Source organism: Macaca thibetana, chromosome 10, assembly GCF_024542745.1.
Source record: "Macaca thibetana thibetana isolate TM-01 chromosome 10, ASM2454274v1, whole genome shotgun sequence".
Classification (NCBI taxonomy): domain Eukaryota; kingdom Metazoa; phylum Chordata; class Mammalia; order Primates; family Cercopithecidae; genus Macaca; species Macaca thibetana.
In genome coordinates, this window is record NC_065587.1 from 11,688,375 (window position 1) to 11,699,334 (window position 10,960).

Consider the following 10,960-nt stretch of genomic DNA (forward strand, 5'->3'; position numbering starts at 1 on the left):
AGCCAGCTGTGTGGCCTTGGGCAAGTCACAGACTCACTCCGGCCAGAGAGGATGAGGAAAGGTGCGTGGGCTCCAAGCTCCTGCGTTCTGCGCTTTCTCTTGCTTATGAAGACTTGGGTACCAGCTCATAAAAAAGAGGCTAAATGTAGTCTAGGTCCCACCTGCAGCGTGGACTGGGGCTAAGAGGGACCCAGAAACTAAAGATCTGGGTGCTCATAAGGGCAATCTAAAACTAAAACCATTTTGCCCCCCGAAGTAGTGAGCCCCGTGTCACTGGAAGTGTGTAAGCGAAAATGGGAACAATGTGGCTGAGGTTAGACTGAATAACATTTGGGCTCCCAGCAATTGATTGATCAATGGACTGATTCATTCCTTCACTCACTCACTTTCTTGAACCTCTGACATGTGCCTGTTACGGCCAGGAGCTTTTATAGTCATTTGATTTGAATTCATCCTGGGGTTCCTAGCCCAGCCCTTGAGGAAGTAGAGTCCACCCATGGTGGTAGTGGGCCGTGCAGATCCGAGGGATCTGTTTACCTGGCAGCTCCTACCCCTGCCTGCCCAATCCTGACTGGGGCCCTCCCTTCTCCCCTAAATCCCCAGTGTTGTCAGTTTCCAGGGCACAAGAGAAGGATCTGGCTGGGAGGAGGAAGAGACAGCTCCACCAGGAGATGGACATCAGAGGTCAGCTGGAGAGCCCAGCGCGTGCAGCATCCTGGCAGCTACCAACAGCTGGTCTGTGCCATGGATCGCTGCGGGCACTTCCCAGGCAGAGCTGTCTGAATCTTTCCCCATTTCCTGGGTGCCGTCCCATGCAGCAGCCCAGCAGAGTCTGTGGGCCTTCCAGGGGCCCGGTGGGTCTTCTCAAGGTCTTAAAGTTGCCAGGCTAAAATGGCATTCTTCCAGAAATCCCTTTGCTGGAGACAAAGCATTCTTTTCTTCATGCCTTTCCACTGCACTGTTGGCTGTAATACAGATGTGATGTCTGGTGCTCAAGCAGCCATATTGAGCCATGAGGTGAAAACCAAATGCTGAGGATTGTGGGGCAAGATGGAAGGCAGCGTCCCCAATGCCTGGGCTGCCTCGTTCAGGAGCTTTCACGGAAGAAAGAAAGAAACTTCTTTCTGTTTGAGCTACTCTGGTTTTGGGTTTTCTGTCCCTTGCAACTGAACCTAATCCTAATAGATAGCCCTGTTTACTTTGGGAGAGAGAGGACATGGCTGCTGGTTTGGTCCTTTTCTCTCCTACCCGCCTTAGGCACTCAGTTTCACCTTGTGAACTCTTAGAAACTCTCCTCTGTTCACTCAGATCCTCATCTCCCCAAGGTGTCTTCTTGGTCCCAGCCTGCAGCCTTCGACCAGAGCATAGAGCCGTAGCTTTCTTTGGACAGCATCTGCTGCTTTTGTAAAATAATAAAATATGAAACATTTACTGCTAATAAAGTAAACTATCTGTGAACTCCCAGTACACATAAGACTGTTTTTGAGGCATGAAGGAGATAACAGACAGGACAGTGACAGCACGCAGGCTTAGGGAGGGCACGCAGCAGATGGTGGCTGGGTCCATGCTCCACCCTCTCCTCCTCTGCTGACACCATGTCTGGTGTGTTTCCAGTATTTTAAAGTGTCACCCCAGGAACCCCAGAACTCCAACACCTGTCCATGTACCTGGGTGACAGCCTTGACCCAGCCACATTATTACTGCATGATCCTGGGGAAGTCCCTGCTTTTCCCCAATCTCAGAGGAGCTGTGACTCACCCCTATGCTGCCTTCAGGTATCCATGCAAGTGACACCCATCCTGTCCAACCTGCCCCTGCCCCTAGCCCCGCTTTCTCGCTCTGCTCTGTTGATCTCCGTAGCATCTGGCCTCATCTGGCTCACTCCACGTGTACATCTCTCCACATCCCCTTCTCCACTCCCCGTGGAAACTCCACCTGGAGTTACCTTGTCCACTACTCTGTCCTCAGAGCCTAGAACAGTGCCTGGCACCTACTAGGCACTCAAAGCCTGTCAAATGAAGGAACAAACAAATCTGTTATGGAGCAATCAAGTATGTTGGCTCCAAGTCACAGCCTGCCTGGCTGGTCTTCATCACACGCACTCTGGTGTGGCTGGAAAATGCAGACTCTGAGTGTGTCACTAATTACAGATAAAATATTTCAACTTCTTGGCAAGCTCCACACTTAGAACACCCTCTTTCTTCATTGGAAAATCCTGGAGGGTTTGTTTAATTCACCTTCTAAGTCTATCTAGCCATTATCTCTCTCCATGTCTATACTTCTTCATCTACCCACCTGTCCATTCACCTACCTGCCCACCCACCCATCTGCCCATCCACCCACCCACTCACCCACCCATATGCCCATTCATCCATCCATCCATCCGTCTACCTGTCCACCTGTCCATCAATTCATCCATCCATCCATCCATCTACCTGTCCATCCATCCATCCATCCATCCATCCATCCATCCATCCATCCATCTACCTGTCCACCTGTCCATCCATCCATCCATCCATCCATCCATCCATCCATCCATCCATCCACCTACCCACCCATCCATCCACCCATCTACCTGTCCATCCATCCATCCATCCATCCATCCATCCATCCATCCATCCATCCACCCATCCATCCATCCATCCACCCATCTACCTGTCCATCCATCCACCCATCTACCTGTCCATCCATCCATCCATCCATCCATCCATCCATCCATCCATCCACCTACCCACCCATCCATCCACCCATCTACCTGTCCATCCATCCACCCATCTACCTGTCCATCCATCCATCTGTCCGTCCATCCATCCATCCATCCATCCATCCATCCATCCATCCATCCATCCTCCTTCTTCCTCCCTTTTCTATTTTTTACCCTAACCTACTCCCAGGCTCTGTTGTTGTCACCTCGTTCTATTACCTCTGAGGAGCTTGGTGCCACAGAGACAACACATCAGACCCCCATTGCTCATTCCTGTGTGACCTTACAGAACTGTTGCACAGGTTAGAGACATGAGGATTGAGCACTGCCCCTGGCACATATTTGGTCTTTGATTAATGGTAGGAGTTGTCATCTTTTTCCTCTCAGCATCCTTAAACTGGCTGATCACAGCATAGTGGACTAAAGATGGAAACAATGGAAAGAATGAACACAAAATCACAGACGGATTAAGAGCTCAGCTGTGGTCAATGTGTGCGTGCATACTCAGGCACTGTCCCGTTATTCTACTCAATTAACCTTATGATACTTGTGATGTAGGGCAGTGAGCCCCAAATTGGGGCTTACCCCAGGAAGGTTCTTGGACTTGCTCAGGAAAGAATCCAAGAGTGAGCTGATGGGGGAAGAAAACATCTCTATTGAAGTGGCAATGTTACAGTTCCAAGACTGCTCCTGCAGAGTAGGGCTACTCCACAGTCAGCATGCTGAGGGCAGCAGCTCAGGAGCAATTATGCAGTCATATTGATACCCATTTAATTATATGCAAATTAAGGGACAAATTATGCAGAAAATTCTAGAAAAAGAGCAGTAACTTCCGGGTCATGGGTCATTGCCATGGAAAGGGGTGGTAAATGGGTGTTGCCATGGCAATGGTAAAGTGACAAGGCACACTGGTGGGTGTGTCTTATGGAGAGGTGCTTTTGCCTCTTCCTTGTTTTAGCTAGTCCTCAATCTGGTCCAGTGTTCCAGATCTGCCTCTGGAGTCGAGTCCTGCCTCCTGCCTCACTTCCAGTCCTCCTGTTACAGATGAAGAAACAAGGGCTCAGCAAGGTTCACCCCCACTACCAACTTCCCGGTACACAGTTATTTCTCCTGAAAATGTAAATGACCAAGTCCACAGTCCCCCTGTGAGGAGATTCACGGCACAGCCTCCAGGTGTAACGTCAGGTCACCCTTCACTGAGGGAGGTCTGGGTTTGCAAATTAACTCAGGTCTGGGACTGGGGGAGGGACTGTGTGCCTCTGTCTGGGGAACAGTGGGGGAGGGGGTCTCAAGTCAGACCCCTGTTTACCAAACCCAAGCCTTTCTGGTTGTAAAAGCCGCAAGTCTTTGTAGGGTCTGATCCATTTTTGCCCTGGGGAACTTGTGATCCATTAGCTCCAACAATCCCTGTTGGTCAGGCTGTTGGGACAGCGACATGGTCCTCTGCCTGGTTTTTTTTTTTTTAATTCTTATTATTATTATTTTTACTATACTTTAAGTTTGAGGGTACATGTACACAATGTGCAGGTTTGTTACATAGGTACACATGTGCCATGTTGGTTTGCTGCACCCATCAACTTGTCATTTACATTAGGTATTTCTCCTAATGCTATCCCTCCCCCAGTCCCCCACCCCATGGCAGGCCCTGGTGTGTGATGTTCCCCACCCTGTGTCCAAGTGTTCTCATTATTCAATTCCCACCTATGAGTGAGAACATGTAGTGTTTGGTTTTCTGTCCTTGTGATAGTTTGCTGAGAATGATGGTTTCCAGCTTCATCCATGTCCTTGCAAAGGACATGAACTCATCCTTTTTATGGCTGCATAGTATTCCATGGAATATATGTGCCATATTTTCTCAATCCAGTCTAACATTGATGGGCATTTCTGTCCTTGTGATAGTTTGCTGAGAATGATGGTTTCCAGCTTCATCCATGTCCCTGCAAAGGACATGAATTCATCACTTTTTTTATGGCTGCATAGTATTCCATGGTATATATGTGCCACATTTTCTTAATCCAGTCTAACATTGATGGACATTTGGGGTGGATCCAAGTCTTTGCTATTGTGAATAGTGCCGCATAAACATACGTGTGCATGTGTCTTTATAGTAGCATGATTTATAATCCTTTGGGTATATACCCAGTAATGGGATGGCTGGGTCAAATGGTATTTCTAGTTCTAGATCCTTGAGGAATCGCCACACTGTCTTCCACAATGGTTGAACTAATTTACACTCCCACCAACGGTGTAAAAGTGTTCCTATTTCTCCACATCCTCTCCAGCATCTGCTGTTTCCTGACTTTTTAATGATCGCCATTCTAACTGGTGTGAGATGGTATCTCATTGTGGTTTTGATTTGCATTTCTCTGATGACCAGTGATGACGAGCATTTTTTCATGTGTCTGTTGGCTGCAAAAATGTCTTATTTTGAGAAGTGTCTGTTCATATCCTTTGCCCACTTTTTGATGGAGTCGTTTGTTTTTTTCTTGTAAATTTGCTTAAGTTCTTTGTAGATTCTGGATATTAGCCCTTTGTCAGATGGTTAGATTGCAAAAATTTTCTCCCATTCTGTAGGTTGCCTGTTCACTCTGATGGTAGTTTCTTTTGCTGTGCAGAAGCTCTTTAGTTTAATTAGATACCATTTGTCTATTTTGGCTTTTGTTGCCATTGCTTTTGGTGTTTTAGTTGTGAAGTCCTTGCCAATGCTTATGTCCTGAGTGATATTGCCTAGGTTTTCTTCTAGGGTTTTTATGGTTTTCGGTCTAACATTTAAGACTTCAATCCATCTTGAATTAATTTTTGTATAAGGTGTAAGGAAGGGATCCAGTTTCAACTTTCTACATATGGCTAGCCAGTTTTCCCAGCACCATTTATTAAATAGGGAATCCTTTCCCCATTTCTTGTTTTTGTCAGGTTTGTCAAAGATCAGATGGTTGTAGATGTGTGGTGCTGTTTCTGAGGCCTCTGTTCTGTTCCATTGGTCTATATCTCTGTTTTGGTACCAGTAACATACTGTTTTGTTTACTGTAGCCTTGTAGTATAGTTTGAAGTCAGGTAGCGTGATGCCTCCAGCTTTATTCTTTTTGCTTAGGATTGTCTTGGCAATGCAGGCTCTTTTTTGGTTCCATATGAACTTTAAAGTAGTTTTTTCCAATACTGTGAAGAAAATCATTTGTAGCTTGATGGGGATGGTATTGAATCTATAAATTACCTAGGGCAGTATGGCCATTTTCACGATATTTATTCTTACTATCCATGAGCATGGAGTTTTCTTCCATTTGTTTGTGTCCTCTTTTATTTCATTGAGCAGTGCTTTGTAGTTCTCCTTGAAGAGGTCCTTCACATCCCTTGTAAGTTGGATTATTAGATATTTTATTCTTTTTGTAGCAATTGTGAATGGGAATTCACTCATGGTTTGGCTCTCTGTTTGTCTGTTATTGGTATATAAGAATACTTGTGATTTTTGCACATTGATTTTGTATCCTGAGACTTTGCTGAAGTTGCTTATGAGCTTAAGGAGATTTTGGGCTGAGATGATGGGGTTTTCTTTTTCTTTTTCTTTTTTTTTTTTTTTTTTTGAGACGGAGTCTTGCTCTGTCGCCCGGGCTGGAGTGCAGTGGCCGAATCTCAGCTCGCTGCAAGCTCCGCCTCCCAGGTTTACGCCATTCTCCTGCCTCAGCCTCCCGAGTAGCTGGGACTACAGGCGCCCGCCACCTTGCCCAGCTAGTTTTTTGTATTTTTTAGTAGAGACGGGGTTTCACCGTGTTAGCCAGGATGGTCTCGATCTCCTGACCTCGTGATCCGCCCGTCTTGGCCTCCCAAAGTGCTGGGATTACAGGCTTGAGCCACCGCGCCCGGCCGATGATGGGGTTTTCTAAATATACAATCATGTCATCTGCAAACAGGGACGATTTGACTTCCTCTTTTCCTAATTGAATACCCCTTATTTCTTTCTCCTGCTTGATTGCCCTAGCCAGAACTTCCAACACTATGTTGGATAGGAGTGTTGAGAGAGGGCATCCCTATCTTGTACCAGTTTTCAAAGGGAATGCTTCCAGTTTTTGCCCATTCAGTATGATATTGGCTGTGGGTTTGTCATAAATAGCTCTTACCATTTATTATTTATATTATTATTATTTATATTTCACCAATCCCTGTTGGTCAGGCTGTTGGGACAGCAACCTAGTCCTGTACTGGTTTTTTATTTTTTTTATTTTTTATTTTTTTAGAGAGAGTTCCACTCTTGTCACCCAGGCTGGAGTGTAATGGCGTGATCTCAGTTCACTGCAACCTCCACCTCCTGGGTTCAAGCAATTATCCTGCCTCAGCCTCCCGTAGTAGCTGGTGCCTGCCACCATGCCCAGTTAGTTTTTTTGTATTTTTAGTTGAGACAGGGCTTCGCCATGTTGGCCAGGCTAGTCTCGAACTCCTGACCTCAGGTGATCCACCCGCCTCGGCCTCCCAAAGTGCTGGGATTAGAGGCGTGAGCCACCGTGCCCGGCCCTGTGTCTGGACAGTGATGCACCCACACCACCCCTGGCAGTCACTGCCACCTCTGGGCTTCTGCCATCTCAGATCTTGGTTTCCACTCCAGGAATCCAGAGGTGGGCCACTGACTGGACACCTTCCCTGGACACTAAGACATTCCGAAGGGTGTTGGGTCCTCCGCAAGGTGGCTCGCTGTGTGGGTGTAGGGCTGGTACTTTGGGCCCTCGGGCATCATGGTAAAGGGCCATCCATGCTCAGTCCACTCCTCTGGCTCTGTCATGCCTTGGCGTCTCTGTCATCTCCAGGTGGGGGAGCCAGCTCTGCGTTGGCCTTCACCTCACCTGCCAGCCGACAAAGCAGCTGTAGAAACAATCAGGGCCGTCCCCTGCTGATGAGGTTGGCACCTTGCATGCAGGACCCCCTGTTGGTGGAGCAGCATGGATAAATTCAGCTCCATCGAGGCTACATTCTCTCCTCCTTGGCGTGCGTCCTCAGAACCCACTCAATGTCTCCCCCAGATGTCTGATGATATGGAATGACATTCTACACAGGTTTTGGTTTGAGATTGCTATTTAATCTTGCCCCTCAAGGCCTCCTGCCAGCTGACTCCAGCTGAAGACTCTGAGGATGGGGGCCACATGAGGGTGATGACAGGGTCCCTGCTCTGGCAGGACCAGCCCCATCAGACAGTAAAGAGAGGCTACTCAGCTGGCAAGGGGACTCGGTGGGGAGTGGGGGTTCAGGGCATTCCAATCAGCCAGAATCCTCCCTAGAGCTGGTGAGGCCATGGCATCAATCGTGATGTAATTTGCCGTTCTGTAGGCTCAAGTTTTGAGTTTCATTTTTGGCTACCTCAGTCTTATGACAGTGAGAATTAGGAAACATTTTTACTGTAGTCATAGAAGTCCTTCGTTTTCTTTTTTCCCTTAGTTTTAGCTTTTTTTGTTTTTAAGACAGGTTCTTGCTCTCACTCAGGCTGGAGTGCAGTGGTGTGGTCACAGCTCACTGCAGCCTCAATTTCCTGGACTCAAGCCATCCTACCGCCTCAGCCTCCCAAGTAGCTAGGACTACAGGTGCACACACCATGCCTGGTTGATATATACATAAACTTTTCAGTAGAAAAACGTAAACACGGGGTCTTTACTTAGTAGAGACGGGGGTCTCACTATGTTGCCCAGGCTGGTCTTGAACTCCTGAGCAAAAGTGATCCTCCTGCCTCTGCCTCCCAAAGTGCTGGGATTACAGTCATGAGGTACTGCACCTGGCCCAGAAGTCCTCAGTGTTTGATCTGGGTCTTGAGCCAAGAATTTAGGAATTTAGGAGACGGGCATCTGCATCTCTGATAGTCCAGTGCTGTGAGAACCCATTCAGTCTAATTCCTCATTCCTTTCATTCTTTTCTAAGGCAATGAATTCTCAATGAAGCTTTGTTCTCAATGGGTTCTTCCTTCCAGGTGACTCCAGGTGGCAAATCTGACATTCTGCTTCCCCTACATGCCACAGCTTCCAGATCTGAGCCTTTATGATGTGCTGAATTTTTACTGACTTCAGCCCCAAGCAGTTCAGATCACTAATTTCAGTTTCTCTGAGCTTCCTCCAACATCCACTGCCTGTAACCACTCCTGACACCAGCTTCTATATAAGGCAAGGTTCTTAGTTGCAGGCAACAGAAACCAGCCCCGGTTAACTTATGAAGAAAAGGGTGTTCAAAGAATGGATATTGAATAGGATATTCAAAGAATTCCGGGTGACTCATGCATTGCTGAGCAGGCTCGGAGACCTGGGTTTGTGGTATGCAAACAGAATCAGTCCTCTCCGATGCAGTCTGAGGGCAGTGCTCTGAACACCTGTTTGACACTGCAGCCCCTGTGACTGGCACCTTCCAACTAAATACCCAGCACTGGGCCCGGTTGCTCCACGGCTCAGCCAGGGAGATGCTCTGCTTCTTTGCAGCACTAATTATGTTGTTCAGTCTTGAGTTGGTGTGCCTGATTGGTGAGCCTCGCAGACTTTAGCTGTGTCTGAGAAAGGGCGTAGTGGGGATTTTTAGTTTCTAGGCGGGCGGAGGGGGTGGTGGGGGGTGGTCCCTGGGTCCACAGCCTACAAGGTACAGTTAAGGCAGTGTGTGGTCAAAACAATGAAACAAAAGTGGAATGTCTATTTCATTCTGTACCACGTTTCTTCCACCTCTTCCAGCTGAGCACAGGATGAGTCTGCCCTGCCCAGAGAGCTGTCCCTTCTGACTTAGGATCTCTTTGGCTGTACATTTAAGGATGAAGAAGTGTGTAGCTGTTTTACCTATGGCTGGATTCCCAGATCCTAACTCAGTTGCAGGCACACCACGGGCACTCAGTTCATGTTATTAGGTGATGGAACATGTCTTGTGAGGACAGAACTAAGGGTAAGACACCTGCCCCAGGTGCAAAGGTTAAAGGGGCACCAAAAATTCTCAGTGATTCAAATAAGTCATCATTTCATGCAATATGTGTATAGTTTTTTGAGGCAGAGTCGTGCTCTGTCACCCACGTTGCAGTGCAGTAGTGTGATCTCAGCTCACTGCAACCTTCGCCTCCTGGGTTCAAGCGATTCTTGTGCCTCAGCTGCCTGAGTAGCTGGGACCACAGGCACGTGCCACCGCACCTGGCTAATTTTTATATTTTTAGGAGAGATGGGGTTTCCGCATGTTGGCCAGGCTGGTCTCAAACTCCTGACTTCAAGTGATCCGCCTGCTTCAGCCTCCCGAAGTGCTGGAATTACAGGCATGAGCCACTGCACCCAGCCTCATGCAGTATTTTAAGAAATCAAAATTAATGCAAACAAGTTCACCACGAGCCGGGCCGGCTGTGGCGGTTCATGCCTGTAATCCCAGCACTTTGGGAGGCCAAGGTGGGCAGATACTTGAGGTCAGGAGTTTGAGACCAGCCTGGCCAACATGGTGAAACCCCGTCTCTACTAAGAACACAAAAATTAGCCAGACATGGTGGCGCATGCCTGTAATCCCAGCTACTTGAGAGGCTGAGGCAGGAGAGGCAGAGGTTGAAGTGAGGGAGGCAGAGGTTGCAGTGAGCTGAGACTGCACCACTGCACTCCAGCCTGGGTGACAGAGCGAGACTCCATCTAAAAAAAAAAAAAAAAAAAAAAAAAAATTATCATGAGCCAAAATATCAAAATTTCACTTCAAGACAGGAGCTGCCTGAACACTTACACAATGCCTCGCTCGCCTCACTCTAATCTTGGCTTTGTCAGATCCTGTCTTGTTTTAAAATGTTGTGCCCTGGGTGGGGGCCTGCCGCAGCCGGGGTCCTGCTGACCCAGCTCCATGTTCACTGTCCTTTCTTCTTCCTTCTGTGGCCTTAGTTTTGAGTCTTCACTCTCTCAACCCAACCATTGAGAAGCTCCTCCGGGGTTCCCTCTCCTCACCCCAGACTATCCCACCATGGACCACCTCACTCTCTGCTGCCCCCTTAGGCTCCTTGATGAAGAGAAGTCAAGCCACTCCCCTGCTCAAAACCTTCCACGGCTTCTGACCCCAGGCGAGGCTCACACTCACCAACAAGGCATGCAAAACCCTCTGTGGCCAGCCCGGCGAGGCTCCTTACTCCCAAGCCTCCCCGCCTGTCACGTGCCCTCCTCCTTCATCTCCAGGCTGTGCCTTTCTCCACATCTACACTTCACTGACTGTCTTCAAAGTCAACCTCAAATTCACTAGAAAACCACCCCTGGAGGAATGTAAAATGGTGCAGCCACTGTGGAAAAGAGCAGGGTGGTT